The sequence below is a fragment of the Panthera tigris genome, chromosome F3 (genome assembly GCF_018350195.1).
Source record: "Panthera tigris isolate Pti1 chromosome F3, P.tigris_Pti1_mat1.1, whole genome shotgun sequence".
NCBI lineage: Eukaryota > Metazoa > Chordata > Mammalia > Carnivora > Felidae > Panthera > Panthera tigris.
In genome coordinates this window covers 12537544-12555550 of record NC_056678.1, presented here as the reverse complement: position 1 = coordinate 12555550, position 18007 = coordinate 12537544, and the positions used below count along the sequence as shown (strand labels likewise).

At 39.4% G+C, this 18007-nt stretch overlaps 1 protein-coding gene across 1 annotated transcript in view; it reads left to right on the top strand.

Annotated features, from left to right (window-relative positions):
* The window catches only part of F5 (coagulation factor V), a 74763-nt gene that overhangs the window by 10968 nt on the left and 45788 nt on the right, over positions 1 to 18007 (top strand). The window lies entirely within an intron of this gene.

Below are 18007 nucleotides of genomic sequence, written 5' to 3'. Positions count from 1 at the left end.
CTTAGAAGGCAGACTTAGGGTCCCATTCCAGCTGTGTTGCTTTTGACTCTATGGCCTTAACATCTCTGAACCTCAGTTTTATCATCTATAAAATGGGAATGGTTATACCAACGCCGTAAGTTTGCTTTGAGGATTAAGTGAGATCGTTTAGGTAGTGAACATGGTTCCTGGAACATGGGAAGCCCTCAATAAACGACAGTGATGATAAAGACAACGAGGGCAAAGATCACGAGGACAAAGGTGATAAAAGTGACTACATCAGACACACGATAGTAAGCACCTATTGTTGACATCATTCTAGTCATTTCCGTTATGCTGATGTTCAGACCACAATACTGGTATAAGCACCGATACAAGAAAATTGTATCTATGTTGTAATAGATATTGGTATAATAACAGTTTTAAATAACTTCAGGCCCTTCGTGATTCACAAATCTTCTTCCTCCCCTGTGTTCCAGCCATCATACCTTTGAAGAGAGCAACTGAGGTGGAAAGTGGGTTGTAGCGCAGGTTCTAGAAGTAGACTGCCTGGTACAAATCCTGGCTCAGACACTTACTAGCTGTGTGACTTTTGAAAAGTTGCTTAGCATTTCTCTGCCTCATCTTTCTCATCTGTAAAATGAGAATAAGAATCATACCTGCCCCATATCGGTTTGGCGTCATGAAAGCCTTGAACAACGTCTAGCATATAGTAAACACTTGATAAACATTAGACATGATGGTAACATTGAGTCTTCAATCAACATGGATTCCAGTTATGTTATATCTCAGTGAAAAAAGTTTTAAAATATGTTCAAATAACTCCATATTTATCTGACAATTTATGGCTTACAAAGTGACTTTTACATTTATTATTTCATGCGTGAATTGATTCGTCAAACTCATTCCAACTAAGGTATATATGACTGATAATAGGTCAATGAACTACCCTTCCCAGGACTATTTGCATTAGTGCTTGATCTTTGGATTAAGGAAAAACAATGAAGGATTAACTGTGAAATTTCAGGCATCTTAAAGAGCCAATTTGGCAAGACTCTGAGTGAGGTAGCATGCACAGGAGTCTCTTTTGTGTTCTTAAAATCATACGGCAGTGTAGCAAACAACCATTTAACCGACCTATGAGGCTTCCAGATGACTACATCAAGAATTCAGCAATGTAATGTCAGAGGGGAAAACCCCCAAAATGTCACATCCAGGTTCCATTTCAAATAGGGGAGGAGATAAGGTTTGTGGACTTTGTACTCCAGCGGGGCTGTTTGCACAGGGAGCAAACCTTGCCCCCTTGCCCCTGTTTCTTTACTGTTTATTTGTTCCCACGCTCCGCCACAGCCAGTCCTTTATGAGCAACGATTTAAGATGCTCCCACCCCTTCCACTGGCCACCCGATTACTGCCACGAGTCTCCCAAATCTGAGAAAGGCAAATACAGATTGGTGGGGACTGTGGCATTTTTATTTTGGAAGTGAGATGCAAATCTAGTAAGTAGGTTGAGTGCCCTGCATGGCAAAAGACAAGCCTGTTCGTTTTAGTGTACCCTCCGTGTTAAAATAAAATATCCTCTTGCCCGACACTCACTCTGGCCCAGAGCCTTCCTCTATGGTTTGAAATAATTTGGGGAGTATGGAAATCAACTAACTACATACTGACTCAGCTACATGAGAATCCAGATTCCTTTCTCGCAGAAGTAGGTACTGGAGAGATGGCTTGACAGAGGACTCAATCCTTGCCCCTATGGCCGCCTCATCTAACCAGGGAATGACACCACCTTGACACTAATCCTACTTCTCTGGGAATTAATCCTTGAGCCCCACCAAGGATGTGGAGACCTACTCTCATTAGCTAGAAGGAAAAGATAGCCATGGAAAGAATGCTGGCTTTAGAACCAGGATGACCTGGTTTTAAATGTGGGCAATTTCTGGGTGCCTGGCTGGCTCAGTCGGTTGAGTGTCCAACTTTGGCTCAGGTCATGATCTCATGGTTCATGGGTTTGAGCCCCACACTGGGCTTTGTGCTGACACCATGGAGCCTGCTTCGGATTCTCTGTCTCGCTGTCTCTATGCACCTCCACTGTGCTCTCTCTCTCTCCCTCTCTCCCCAAAATAAATAGACATTAAAAAATATTTAAATTTGGGCAATTTCCTTTACCCCTAACCCTTAGTTTTATATCTGTGAGGTGAGCATAGCAGTTCCTCTCAATGAAGATTATTTCGGGGATTAGTTATAATATATGTAAAGTTCTTGGCACGTGTTTGACACACAAGGTCAGCCATTGTTGGTGTGGTTATGTCATGGCTTTTCACAGTGCAGGTGTTACAGTTTGTTTCCAGAAGCTTAGATGAAGGAAGGCCTTGGCCTTGAATAGTGCTAATCATTTTATCTGCACTTGAATGAAATAAAACTCATAGATTTTAGATGTCAAAATGAACTAAAATTGCACAGAAAACCTCAGTTATCCGGAGCACAGAGAAGTCCTTTTGAATCATTACATTTTCCAGATGGTTTGGGGTTTATTTCTTTACGTGTCTAAGATCCTTAAAAAATTTTTTTTTAATGTTTATTTATTTTTGAGGGGGGGAGGGGCAGAGAGAGAGAGAGGGAGACACAGAATCCAAAGCCGGCTCCGGGCTCTGAGCTGTCAGCACAGAGCCCGACGTGGGCCTCGTACTCACAAACCATGAGATCATGACCTGAGCCAAAGTCAGATATCTAACTGACTGAGCCACCCAGGAGTCCCATAAATACTTTTTGAAATCACTTTGGGTATATGTTGTCCTTCCCCAGACTCTCTTGAAACAGAGGATGAGAAGTAAAACTCTTATCTCTAAGCCATTCCTTCCAATCCACCGTGAGACTTTGCAAACACCCACAAATGTTAGAATTACGTGCAGTCTAAGTAAATGGACTCTAAACGAAAGTCTACGTTGTCGCCTATGGTGTTGCCTACAGGTAAAGATCCCGAGCTGTCACTCACGGGTTTTGTAACATCTGTTTTGGTTGGCCAGAAGCCCTGTTGCTTTTCGAAATGTTTGGCTGTGCTTTCGTTAGGTTGGACATCTGAGTTCTGGCCGGGAAAGAGGCTACTTGGTGTGAAAGTCTCATCCTGGCCTTTCATCCATAAGCTGGCATCACCCGACCTAAACGCCAGGTTGTCGTTGGCATTGCCGACCGCTTCTGGTTGTACCCCCCTCCCCAGGTGTGCCCGAGAGAGACCTCAGTCATACATAGGGCAGGATGAGTAACCCATTTGACAGGTCGGACAAGCCATGATTTGTAAAAATGCTCACAAGAACATTTCCTTTACACATGTATTTAAAAGGAGTGTGTGTGTGTGTGTGTGTGTGTGTGTGTAGAGAGAGAGAGAGAGAGAAAGAACTAGTGGGGGAGGGGCAGAGAACAAGGGAGAGAGAGAGAATCCCAAGCAGGCTCTGCAATGTCAGTGCAGAGCCCGATGCGGGACCCAAACTCATGAACTGTGAGATCATGACTTGAACAGAAACCAAGAGTTGAACTCTTAACTGACTAAGCCACCCAGGCACCCTTGATAAGAGTATATTTTTAAGGCAGGAAATAAAATATCTTTAGCTGTACCAAATCATTTAAAAAGTTTCTATCACTGAGAGTTTTGATTTGAGGTTAAAATTTCAGAGACTCTGTAGACTGCACGCCCTGAACTGTTTGTAATGATGCACCGTCGAGCAAATTTTGTTCTTCAGTAAGATTTTTGTAGCTGTTCTGGTCAATTAACTTTAAAAGTTTGTTTCAGAATGAATCTTAATATTATTCTTTTATTTGCTTTATATCCTCACTTAAATGTGTGAATTGCGTTATGAGTATTAGATCACAAGATTACTTTTACAATATTCAGCTATCTGTTGGTAAGCCAACTCTGAATAAAGGAAGAAAGAAGAGGGGCACCTGGGTGGCTCAGTTGGTTGGGTGTTCGACTTTGGCTCAGGTCATGATCTCACAGCTCGTGAGTTCGAGCCCCGTGTCGGGGTCTGTGCAGACAGCTCGGAGCCTGGAGTCTGCTTTGGATTCAGCATTTTTAAAAGAAAGAGAGGAAGGAAGGAAGGAAGGAAGGAAGGAAGGAAGGAAGGAAGGAAGGAAGGCATTTTCCACCAGAGGTTTGCATCTAGTGTTGCCAAATTCTCCATATGAAAACTTAGTCTTAGGGTTTTTCCAAAACATTCCAATACTTGACATAATGTAGGCAATGATATTTTTCCCTTTTCATCTGAGTATTTTGGCCTTATACAGATCCTTCTTTGGGTATATGGTAAATACCCGAACAACTGTAATGGCTGATACAATTCTCATAAGTCTCAGAAATGTGGACTCCCCTTCAAAAGAGACTTGCACATCCTGTGCTGTGGAACCAGGTTCCTTATAGAACATCAGCATTCTAATTTACCCATTACCTAAATTATAGCTTCTAAAGAAGGTTCTACGGGGTACCTGGCTGGCTCAGTTGGTTAAGTGTCTGACTTCAGCTCAGGTCATGATCTTGCCATCCATGGGTTCAGGCCCCGCGTGGGGCTCTGTGCTGACAGCTCGGAGCCTGGAGCCTGCTTCAGTTTCTGTGTCTCCCTCTCTCTCTGCCCCTCCCCTGCTGGTGCTCTGTTTCTGTCTCTCTCTTAAATAAATAAACATGAAAAAAATTTTCAAAGAAAGAAGATTCTGAATCTTCAGATGCACACTGAAGCATTTGCTAAGTTTATTAAATGGAGAGGAAAAGAGCTGTTCTAAAAATAAATAAGTAACAAGGGAGGATCTCAAGAATGAGCACCCTATTGGGTGACCAAAACAGGTCTTCTCGGACCTTCACTTTCCCAAAGCTTGTACGCAGCATTTTACATTTGAAAAAAAAAAAATACCAAGGGCCTTTGGCAAATAATTGGTTCATCGTGACAAGAGTAAACAAATTGCAATGCTGACTATGAACTGAGCTGGCAGTGAACAGACTTAAGTAAATATAAAACAAAGGACTACCCTTGTGTAAAGAATTTATTCTCGCAAGAAGCTGAAGAAGGACTTTTTGTGCTCTAGCACAATAGTCCTTCCTGTCCATTTCTCCCCTCTTCTGTTAAGAGATTAGGCTTTTATTTTGATGACAAAGTCAAAATCAGATTCATCAAAAAATGCATTTCATAAATGTTTCCTTTAAGTAGCTGTTTATACTTCGTACCTCATATTAGGTAGGTTGTGAAATCAAAGATACACCGTGCCTGGTTTATTTTAGGCTAAAGGTAAAATAAAATACTTGGAAGTGAAAAGAACAAAAACCACAATAAAATCATGCCCCAATTATCTCATTATCTCAGTCCTCAGTGTAATTGGAGAAGCTATGCCCATGTACAACTTTGTTTACTATTTATTTTAAGATGCTCATAATTCATCTTTTAAGTAGTATAGCAAACTTAATTAAAGCCATTCATTCAATTATTTGAAATGTATCTTACATGTAACTTCATATTCCTATTCCTTTCACAAGAATATGAAGTTCTCGATGATTTGCTTTGGTCACTAGACACTTAAAAATCATCGTTGGTTCAAATAAAGCAGGATACAAAACCGTGACCATTTAAAAATAAATTTGATATCATTAGAGAATCAGTCTCATTGCCATATCTAGTATGTGTTAAAGCCTTTTAGGTGATTCTTAGATATTTATATTGTTTGATTGTAATTACAGATACACAATGTGAACACTGTGGCTTCTCCACTGAAGTGGCCCTAGAAGAAATCTAGAGGTGAAACCCACCACAGCCGAGACACCAGCATGTACCCTACTGGGCTGTGGGTAGACTTCAGGGTCTTACCTCTTTATATTTGCGTCCAGGAACCTAGCACAGAGCCTCCCCCATGCTCTGAAATTTACTAATTTTGCTGGTGATTGTGATCAACAGCCCAGTCTTATTACCAGTTTTTACCACTTTAGAGTAGATACGTCACCACCTCTAATCTTTCTCACATGTGTTAAGGTGAACACTTAAGATACAGCTAATCGGAGGTAAAACACAAAGGAAAGAGGCTGTATCCATTGCAACGTGGCTGAGAACGAAAAAGCCAACATCATGAAGTGTAGTGCTGTAGCATTGGTTAGGCGCCAGGCATTTTACATACAGTTTTCAGTTCTCATAACCCACCAAAGATGATAATATTATTACTAGAGAAAGGATTATATTGTTATGAATGGGAAACGTGAGGCCCAAAGGCAGGTCAAGAAACTCCCAAAGTCACCCAGTCAATAAGTGATACAGTCAAGAAATTTCAATTCTGGCCTCAAAACTCATGTACTTTCTTTCACAATTTATCATCAATTATATAATCTCACAAATACTTAATTAAAAATTATGATGAATATTATATGTATTTATGAATACTTTTAGAAATATAAATATATATATTCCATTTATATATCATATACACTTCATATGATATATATGTATGTATATATATGTATATGTATATATATATATACATATACATATATATATATGTATATATATCAGAGATCAGGGAATGAATAAACTGACATTTAGGCTGATGTCTGAAGGTTGAGCATGCATTTATCCAGAGAGAGAGAGAGAGATGAAGAACTTTAATAGTTATCTCTCACCCTACAAAGAATATCACATTTGTCCTCTTGAGAGCTTATGAAGGCAATAGAAAGAATGCCACTTTCTACTATAGGAATTTCCTGTGATGTTTTAACAGCTGGGACAGTGGAAGCATCATGTCCAGAAACATAAATTGGCTTCTTCTGAGGCCAAGAGGCATGAAGCATTGATTAAGGGCCCTCAGGCTTGATTCCCGATAGTTCTAGTCACTAACTTGCCATGCCAGTTCCAGTCAATAGACAAGGTTTGATCTGAGAGGGCAACTCTCCTTATCAGACCTGTTTGTTCTTTTCTACCAAAGCTATTTTGTAACTTTCCAGAGATAATACTTCCTGTTTATTAGCAGAGACTTCTCATAAACTCTTTTTTTTTTCTTTTTGATTTAGACTGAAATAATAGTACTACTCTCAGGAAATTATTCAAGCTTTTAACATTTCTCAACTCCTAATAATTTTAATATTCAGATCCTTTTTATCATCAGAGTGAAAGTTCAGCCTAGAGTAAATATCGCTTATTGGCGTCAAACTATCTTTGAGGAGAAGAAAAGATACAACAGAATGCCACGTTAAGCTTTTCACTAGCACGAGGGTCACAATTCAGATGCCTATAGAAGTCAGGAGGCTAATTCAATGAAAAAAAAAATGTGTCCTTTAGGGACTGGGGATCACAGAGCCACTGCCCTATCTAAAGGGGGTAACCAGATATCAGGTCAGGCAAATTCCTGGATACAGGAATTTGGTTCAGTGTCGTGAAATGTCCATGCTTTAGTTGTTGCTGTTGTTTAAGAGAAGAGAGCAATCCAGATTCTTATATGATATCTACATAGTGTTAATGTTGGCATTTAATTTGTTTTAATGCCATGCAATCCTAACAAAACACCTGTGAGCTAAGACTCGATAGCTTTGGTTCTAGCCCACAGGACCTTATATCTTGAGTTCCATAAACACTCAGTGAGCACCTTCTCCACGCCAGGCACTGTGAAAGGCACCAGACATGCTAACACAAATACAATCCAGCAGCTGCCTTTGAGTTGCTTACATTCCGGTGACCGAATATGCATGATACAATTAGTTGTTATCTAGTCGGAGAAAATGAAATTAATCATGCAATGCCACACACATTTAATTATAAATTATAATGAGTGAAGTAAAAGAAAAAATCTGTAACACAATTAGAGATCAGGAGTAAGCTTACATCTAAAGGATGAGCACGCATTTGTCAAAAGGAAGAAAGAGAAGAACACTCGAGGCAGAGGGAGTAGTATCTGCAAAGACCCTGAGGTAGGATGGAAAGGCTTGTTTGGGGAACTAAAAGGCGGCCCAAGAGAGTGATATGTAGTAAGCAAGGGGAAAAGTCACACACGATGAGAATGGAGAGAGAAGTAGGGGTAGGTCATACAGAGACTTGCGGTCCATGTTAAGAATTTTGTGAAAGTAGAAGCTATTATCAGGATTTCAAGCAAGAACATGGCAAAGTAAGATCTGGAGTTTTGAGGGATCATTCTGGATACAGGTTGGGAAATGGATTGGGAGGGTACTCTTATGCCAGAATCCCAGTTAATAGGCTAATTCTGGAGTCGATAGCTTTAGCCTGGGGTGATGGCAGTAAAGATACAGAGAAGAGTGCAAACTTGGGATATATTTTGGAGGCAGTAGGTTGCTGTGGGAGTACAAAATGCACACAGCTTAGAGGTATGGAGGAGATTACCCTGGATAGGTAGACTGGGAAAACTCACGAATGACTTCAGCCGCCATAGTAACACACTTGGACTTTTCCCTGTGAGTAAGACAACACTTAAAAGGTTTCCAGAATGAGTGAACGCAGTTGGATTTGTGTTGCGTGAACAGTAACTTGATTCAGTTTCCTGTCTTTAGTGAAGACTTTGAGGTCCAGCTGTGACTGGTTTTCTTTACTGTGTGCCACCAGCTGAATCCCCAGCATTAAACTGTCAGCTTCTGAGAGCGTTAAAATCCATCTTTGTTTCCCATCTGTAAGACTGATATCATGACTATAATATTATCTCAAGTTTGGTTCTTTTCTCTCCCATGCATATAAAGATGATGCTCTGCCCTATGGAGATACGTAAGTAAATCTAGATACGCCGACTCAACTCTTCTATATTATGGCTTCTATGCTCAGAACCTTATGTTGTACAGTAATGCATGTTGCTGCTGTGCCTGAATGCCTCACTGATGATGGATGCATGTGCCTATTTCCCACTCCCATCTGGGGAGCCCCAAAATATGCCGATGCCTTGCAAGCTCACATGAGTGTTTGTGAGTAGAATAGATTTTCCTGATGATGGGCAGTTAAACAAGGGTAGCCGACATGGCTGCAATGTAAAATATTCTATGTAGAAATTTAACATCTCAAACTTGGGCTTTTGGAAAAGAGCTATCAGATTTACCCTTTTGTTTACCAACTAGACAGGCAGACAAAATGTATGAAACAGCAGTTTTCAGACATCGAACAACAGACAACACAAGAGAATCCTCCATGAGAGAAGAATAACAAATGAAGTGGGCCCTACGAGTATTCAAGCTCCCTGCCTTGAGTGAGTTTCCAGAGCATAGCACAGAGAAGATGAACGGTCTCATGGTGAGCTCAACAGTCTCTTGGAGTTAAGGAAACGGAGACTTTTGGTAGGCCAAAGTGGCTGGAACTTGTGATTTATAGGGCAGAATCCTGAAGAGGGTGGTATAGACACAAAGAAAGAGTTCTTGAGAATCTACACAACGATCCTGTCAAGTCTTCAACTAAATACTGATCTGCACGTGCATGTGAGGAAAGTATTGAAGGTAAGGAAAATACCACCAGACAGAAACAGCCAGAACACTCCCTGGACCACACACATAAACATAGTTTATGTCCCCATCATCAAAAGTGGAAAGACCGCCTAATTAATGGGCACTGGGGAGAGTAGAATCATCAGAAGGCACAGGAGTTGGGTAACATTAGTCTAGGCTGCAGACTGCTCTGGAGGTGACAAGCATAAAACTCAATATTAGTTACAGGAATGCAATAAAATCCAGCAACCAACATGTGAAACTCACAAGGTTAATAAAAACTAACGAGCATTAAAAGAAGCAGGAAAAATACGACCCATAACCAAAAAATACTTAATCAAAAGAAACAGATCCAGAGAGAAAAGAAATAATAGAACTTGCAGGCAAAGACATTAAGACAGGCTATCATAAATATTCTCCATATGCTCCAGAGCATGATGAGAAGAGTGACAGAAGGTATGAAAACACGTAAGTGGAAACTTTACAGACGAATACAAGAGCCGAAATGGGAAGTACACAGATTAACAGCACTGTAGAAGAAAATATTAGAAAATATTATATATAGCAATAAAAACTATCCAAATGAATCATGAAGACAGAAAAGACTGAACAAAATGAACAGAGTATCACTAAGCTATGGGACAATATCAAGAGACATCACATATATGTAATTGGAATCCTAGAATGGGGAGAAACAGAAGAAATATTTAAAGAAATAGTGGATAAAAGATTCCCAAATGTGATGAACCTATAAGCTTACAAAGGCCTGACAAAACCAAGAAGAAGCATGAAGAAAACCACTCCAAAGCACATCACAATCAAGTTGCTAAAGACCTGTGATAAACAGAAAATGTTGGTTGGTCCAATGGTAGTGGGTTATCAAGCTTATTAACATTAGTGTCACTGAAGTTGGTATACAACCCCCCACTAATAAATTTGACTAGCTTTGAAAAAGAATGAGAGAAAATGTTACAAGCACTGAAAAAAACAAAACCCCAGAAACAAAAATAAGAATGACAGTAGACATCATTAGAAACAATGCAAGCCAGAAGACAATTAGAGATATCTTTAAAGTACTGGTGTGGGGTAGGAGAGGGCCATTTGTCCACTTAGTATTCCATACCAAGCAAAAATACTCTTTTAAAACAAACAAAATAAAGACTGTCTTACGCATGGAAAGAAGAAATAATTTCTCACTAGCAGACCAGAAAAACATGGTAAAGAAAGTCTTTTAATCAGAAAAAAATCATGTTAAAAGGATATTTGGATCCACAAGAAGCAATAAAAAGCTCCAGAAATGGGCAAATATAGAGAAAATTCTTCCTCATTTTGAATCTCTTGAAAAGATCATCAATTACCTAAACTTTAAAGCAAAAATAATAACAATTTATTGTGGGGTATATTATAAATGCAGAAGTAAAATTTATGTACAATACAAAATAGCACAGAGGCTGGGAGGGAGGAAATGAAAATATACTATTGCAAATTACTTTTATTTTAACAAAAGCATTAATTTTATTTATATTTTTTAATTCATTTATTTTTTAATTTACATCCAAGTTAGTTAGCATATAGTGCAACAATGATTTCAGGAGTAGATTCCTCCTTAATGCCCCTTACCCATTTAGCCCAACCCCCTCCTACAACCCCTCCAGTAACCCTATTTGTTTTCCATATTTAAAAATCTATTATGTTTTGTGCCCCTCCTTGTTTTTATATTATTTTTGTTTCCCTTCCCTTGTGTTCATCTGTTTTGTATCTTAAAGTCCTCATATGAGTGAAGTCATATGATATGTGTCTTTCTCTGACTAATTTCGCTTAGCATAATACCCTCTAGTTCCATCCATGTAGTTGCAAATGGCAAGATTTTGTTCTTTTTGATTGCCAAGTAATACTCCGTTATATATATATATATATATATATATATATATATATATATACACATACACACACACACACACACACATATACACATACATACATGCCACATCTTCTTTATCCATTCATCCATCGATGGACATTTGGGCGCTTTCCATACTTTGGCTATTGTTGATAGTGCTGCTCTACACATTGGGGTGCATGTGCCCCTTGAAAACAGCACACCTGTATCCCTTGGATAAATACCTAGTAGTGCAATTGATGGCTTGTAGGGTGGTTCTATTTTTAATTTTTTGAGGAACCTCCATACTGTTTTCCAGAGTGGCTGCACCAGTTTGCATTCCCACCAACAGTGCAAAAGGGTTCCTCTTTCTCCACATCCTTGGCAACATCTGTTGTTGCCTGAGTTGTTAATATTAGCCATTCTGACAGGTGTAAGGGGGTATCTCATGGTGGTTTTGATTTGTATTTCCCTGATGATGGGTGATGTTGAACATTTTTTCATGTGTCGGTTGGCCATCTGGATGTCTTCTTTGGAGAAGTGTATATTCATGTCTTTTGCCCATTTCTTCACTGGATTATTTGTTTTTTGGGTGTTGAGTTCTTTATAGCTTTTGGATACTAACCATTTATCTGATATGTCATTTGCAAATATCTTCTCCCATTCTGTCGGTTGCCTTTTAGTCTTGCTGATTGTTTCCTTTGCTGTGCAGAAGCTTTTTATTTTGATGACGTCTCATTAGTTCATTTTTGTTTTTGTTTCCCTTGCCTCCAGAGATGTATTGAGTAGGAAGTTGCTGTGGCCAAAGTCAAAGGGGTTTTTGCCTGCTTTCTACTCGAGGATTTGATGGCTTCCTGTCTTATGTTTAGGTCTTTCATCCATTTTGAGTTTATTTTTGTGTGTGGTATAAGAAAGTGGTCCAGGATAATTTTTCTGCGTGTTGCTGTCAAGTTTTCCCAGCACCACTTGCTGAAGAGACTGTCTTTATTGCACTGGATATTCTTTCTTGCTTTGCCCAAGATTAGTTGGTCATACATTTGTGGGTCCATTTCTGTGTTCTCTATCCTATTCCATTGATCTGAGTGTCTGTTCTTGTGCCAGTACCATACTGTCTTGATGATTACAGCTTTGTAATACAGCTGTAAGTCTGGGATTGGGATGCCTCCAGTGTATGGTTTTCTTTTTCAACATTGCTTTGGGTATTCGGGGTATTTTCTGGTTCCATACAAATTTTTGGATTATTTGTTCTAGCTCTGTGAAGAATGCTGGTGTTCTTTTGAGAGGTATTGCATTGAATATGTAGATTGCTTTGGGTAGTATTGACATTTTAACAATATTTGTTCTTCCTATCCAGGAGCATGGAATATTTTCCCATGTTTTTGTGTCTTCTTCCATTTCTTTGATAAGCTTTATATAGTTTTCAGCATATAGATTTTTCATCTCTTTGCTTAGATTTATTCCTAGGTATTTTATGGTTTGTGTTGCAATTGTAAATGGAATCGATTCCTTGATTTCTCTTTCTGTTACTTCATTATTGGTGTATAGGAATGCAACTGATTTCTGTGCAGTGATTTTCTATCCTGCGACTTTGTTGAATTCATGGATCAGTTCTAGCAGTTTTTTGGTGGAATCTTTTGGGTTTTCCACATAGAGTATCGTGTCATCTGTGAAGAGTGAAAGTTTGACCTCCTCCTGGATAACTTGGATGCCTTTTATTCCTCTGTGTTGTCTGATTGGTGAGGCTATGACTTCCAATACTGTGTTGAATAACAGTGGTGAGAGTGGACATCCCTGTCTTGTTCCTGACCTTAGGGGGAAAGCTCTCAGGTTTTCCCCATTGAGGATGATTATAGCGTTGGGTCTTTCATATATGGCTTTTATGATCCTTCTATCCCTACTTTCTTGAGGGTTTTTATCAAGGAAGGATGCTGTATTTTGTCAAATGCTTTCTCTGCATCTATTGAGAGGATCATGTAGTTCTTGTCCTTTCTTTTATTGATGTGATGTATCACATTGATCGTTTTGCGGATATTGAACCAGTCCTGCGTCCCAGGTATAATCCCACTTGGTCGTGGTGAACAATTTTTTTAATGTATTTTTGGATCCGGTTGGCTAATATCTTGTTGAGGATAATTGCATCTATGTTCATCAGGGAAATTAGTCTATAGTTCTCCTTTTTAGTGGGGTCTTTGTCTGGTTTTGGAATCAAGGTAATGCTGGCTTCATAGAAGGAGTTTAGAAGTTTTCCTTCCATTTCTATTTCTTGGAACAGCTTCAAGAGAATAGGTGTTACCTCTTCTTTAAATGTTTGGTAGAATTCCCCTGGAAAGCCATCCGGCACTGGCCAGATGTTTTTTGGGAGACTTTGGATTACTAATTCGATTTCTTTACTGGTTATGGGTCTGTTCAAATTTTGTATTTCTTCCCATTTCAGTTTTGGTAGCATATATGTTTCTAGGAATTTGTTCATTTCTTCCAGAATACCCATTTTATTGGCGTATAATTGCTCATAATATTCTGTTATTATTGTTTTTATTTCTGCAGTGTTGGTTGTGATCTCTCCTCTTTCGTTCTTGATTTTACTTATTTGGGTCTTTTCCTTTTTTTTTTTTTTTTTTTTATCAAACTGGCTAGTGGTTTATCAATGTTGTTAATTTTTTCAAAGAACCAGCTACTGGTTCTTTCATCGATCTGTTCTACTGGGGTTTTTTTTGTTTGTTTCTTTCTTTCAATAGCATTGATTTCTGCTCTCTTCTTTATTATTTCCTGTCTTCTGCTGGTTTTGGGTTTTATTTGCTGTTCTTTTTCCAGCCCTTTAAGGTGTAAGGTTACATTGTGTATCTGAGACCTTTCTTCCTTCTTTAGGAAGGCCTGGATTGCTATATACTTCCTCTTATGACCACCTTTACTGTGTCCCAGAGGTTTCGGGCTGTGGTGTTATCATTTTCATTGGCTTCCTTGTACTTTTTAATTTCCTCTTTAACTTCTTGGTGAGCCCATTTATTCTTTAGTAGGATGGTCTTTGGTCTCCAAGTATTTGTTATCTTTCCACATTTTTTCTTGTGGCTGATTTCAAGTTTCATAGTGTTGTGCTCTGAAAATATGCAGGGTATGATCTCGATCTTTTTGTACTTGTTGAGGGCTGATCTGCATCCCAGTATGTGATCTATTCTGGAGAACGTTGTAGGTGCACTGGAGAAGAATGTGTATTCCACTGCTTTAGGATGAAATGTTCTGAATGTATCTGTTAAGTCCATCCGGTCCAGTGTGTCATTCAAAGCCATTGTTTCCTTGTTGATTTTCTGATTAGATGATCTGTCCATTGCTGTGAGTGGGGTGTTGAAGTCCCCTGCTGTTATGGTATTATTATCAATGAGTTTGTGATTAATTGATTTATATATTTGGGTGCTTTCACATTTGGAGCATAAACGTTTACAATTGTTAGGTCTTGTTGGTGGATAGACCTCTTGATTATGATATAATGCCCTTCTTCATCTCTTGATACAGTATTTTAACGTCTGGATTGTCTGAAATAAGTATAACTACTCTGGCTTTCTTTTGGTGACCATTAGCATGATAGATGGTTCTCCATCCCCTTACTTTCAATCTGAAGGTGTCTTGAGGTCTAAAGTGGGTCTCTTGTAACAGCATATAGATGGTTCTTGTTTTCTTATCCATTATGTTACCCTATGTCTTTTTATTGGAGCATTTAGTCCTTTGACGTTTAGAGTGAGATATGAATGTATTGTCATTATGTTGCCTACAGAGTTGGAGTTCTGGTGATATTCTCTGGTCCTTTCTAGTCTTTGCTGCTTTTGTTTTTTGTTTTTGTTATTGTTTTTTTTTTTTGTCTTTTCTCCCTTCAGAGATTTCCCCTCAAAATTTCTTGCAGGGCTGGTTTAGTGGTCATGAACTTTTTAAATTTTTGTTTGTCTGGGAAACTTTTTATCTCTCCTTCTCACTTGAATGACAGCCTTGCTGGATAATGAATTATTGGCTGCATATTTTTCTGATTCAGCACATTGAATATATCCTGCTATTCCTTTCTGGCCTGCCAGGTTTCTGTGGATTGATCTGCTGCAAACCTCATCTGTGTTCCCTTATAGGTTAAGGACTTTTAGTCCCTTACTGCTTTCATGATTCTTTCTTTGCTTAAGTATTTTGTGAATTTGACTATGATGTGCCTTGTTGATGGTCGGTTTTTGTTGAATCTAATGGGAGTCCTCTTTGCTTCTTAGATTTTGATGTCTGTGTCTTTCCCCAGTTAGGAGAGTTTTCCACTATGATTTGCTCACATAAAACTTCTACCCCTTTTTGTCTCTCTTCATCTTCTGGGACCCCTATGATTCTGATGTTGTTCCTTTTTAATGAGTCACTGATTTCTCTAATTCTTAAATTGTGCTCTTTTGCCTTAGTCTCCCTCTTTTTTTCTGCTTCATTGTTCTCCATAAGTTTGTCCTCTGTATCGCTGATTCACTGCTCTGCTTCAACCATTTTTGCCACTGTAGCCTCTGTTCGAGATTGCAGCTCAGTTATAGTATTTTTTATTTCATCCTGACTTGCTTTTACTTCTTTTATCTCTGCAGAAAGGGATTCTAATTTATTTTCAACCCCAGCTAGTATTCTTATTATCATGATTCTAAATTCTGATTCAGACATCTTGTTTGTATCTGTGTTGATTAAGTCCCTGGCTGTCATTTCTTCCTGTTCTTTCTTTTGGTGTGAATTCCTTTGTTTCATCATTTTGAAGGAAGAAAAGGAATTAATAAAGTAAAACAAATTTAATTAAAAACAACACAAAAAAAATCAAATGAAGAATGCTAGATCCTAGGTGTATTTTGGTCTGGTTGTTGAAAGGAGCTTGGTAGATTAGAGAAAAAAGGTGAAGAAAAAAAAAGGAAAAAAAGAAGAAAACGTTTGAAATTTTGAAAAAAATGAATACAGTGAAATAGAATAAAATGAAATTATAGAAATAAAATAGAATTTAAAAAATTTACAAAAAGGTAAAAAATATAGTAGAAAAATTAAAGACAAATCTTTTTAATAAATATGGAAAATAAAAATAAATATCTTCTCTTTATTCAAGAATAAGAAAAAAAAATTGAATAGATGGATCAGCGAACAGACTGAAGTATGATTGAAATTACATCGGTTTCCCCTGGAAGTCAAACTATGAAGTACTTTATAGTCTGCAAACTAGGCAGGCAGAGAGGTCCTCAAGAGCACGGTTGGCCCAGTTGGGTGGGGCTTAGTGTAATGACTCTGTTCTCCACTAGATGACACTGCTTAGCTTTCTGGGGTGGATTGTTGTGGCTCATGTAGGCAGGTATGCGCATGTGTGGGAGAGGTGAAAATGGCATCACCCAGCTACCTAGTCTCTAGTATCAGAACTCTGTGCTCTCCCTTGCCGGCAATCAAGCACCCCTCCTTTGTCTCGGGCTTCCGTCCACTCCCAGCTTTTACACTGTTCATGACCAAGCCATCAGCCTGCCAGGCGGCACCTCCCTCCTGAGTTTTATCTCAGATGTGGCAGTGTTTCCCAACCCCTCACTTCTGTGGGACTGTGATCTTGACCTGCCCAGACCTTCTGGGGGAGGGTTTCATTGAGCAATGGCCTGGTGGCTGCCTGCCTCCAGGAACGTTCATGGGACTGTGTTGCTGCCGATGCCCAGATACTCCAGCCGGGTGCCAGCCCGCCCCAGAAAAAGTTCACGTGATTGTGTAGCAGCAGCGTTTCAAGGATTATGGAAAATCACAACACACATCTGGCACCAGGCTTCACCTTTAACAACCTTGTTCTAGCACCAGCAAATGTGGTTGTTCTCTGGGGTCCACTGGGACCTTTGCCTGTGGGTTGGCCACATAGCCTCTACCAGGTATCCTTCCTGCAGGGGAACCGCCTCTCTCCCATGTGGCCTGAGGACCCCTTGGACCTCACTCTCTGCTCCCGGGGATTTGCCCTTCCCACCAGAGCACCACCAGGTATCGAGCTACAGAGTTTCAGACTTTGTGCTCCTCCTGTTTGTAGAGTCTTAATGGAATTTAAACCCTCTCCTTTCTCCCTTTTGTTTGTTCAGTCCCTTGCATACTCTTCCTTTTCTCTCCAGCTGCTTTCTGGGGGGGGTGGAAGGGGTGCCTTCCCGTACTCTCCCCCCGTCTCCATCCTCTCTCCACAAGCAAAAACAGCCTTACCCTCTGCTGCTTCTCTCTCCCCCAGTTCACCTCTCCGTGCCATGTACCTGCTGAGTTGTGTGGTTCAGGTTGTGCAGATTGTTGTGCTAATCCTCAAATCCGTTTTCTAGGTGTGCAGGTTGGTTTACTGTTGATCTGGCTGTATTTCATGGATGGGAGACGAACAAAAACTTCCATGCTGTTCCGCCATCTTGGCCCCTCCCTCTATTGCAAATTTCTTATAAGTGAAACGATACCATATTATCTGATGGTAGGCTGAGGTGTTAAAGTTGTATCTTGTAAACTGAAGGGCACCACTAAGAAAACAAAGCGAAGTTAATAAAATAAGTGGAGATAAAAAGAAACTATAAGAAAATACTCAAGCCAAAAGAAAGCAAGAAAGATAAGGAATAAAGACATGATGGATAAATAGAAAACAAGAGCAAGATCATGGACTTCCACTCAACCATATCAATAATTACATTATAAGCAAATGGGCAGAACACTGCAACTAAGAGACAAATTGTGTAAGACTGGGTAAAAAGAAACACC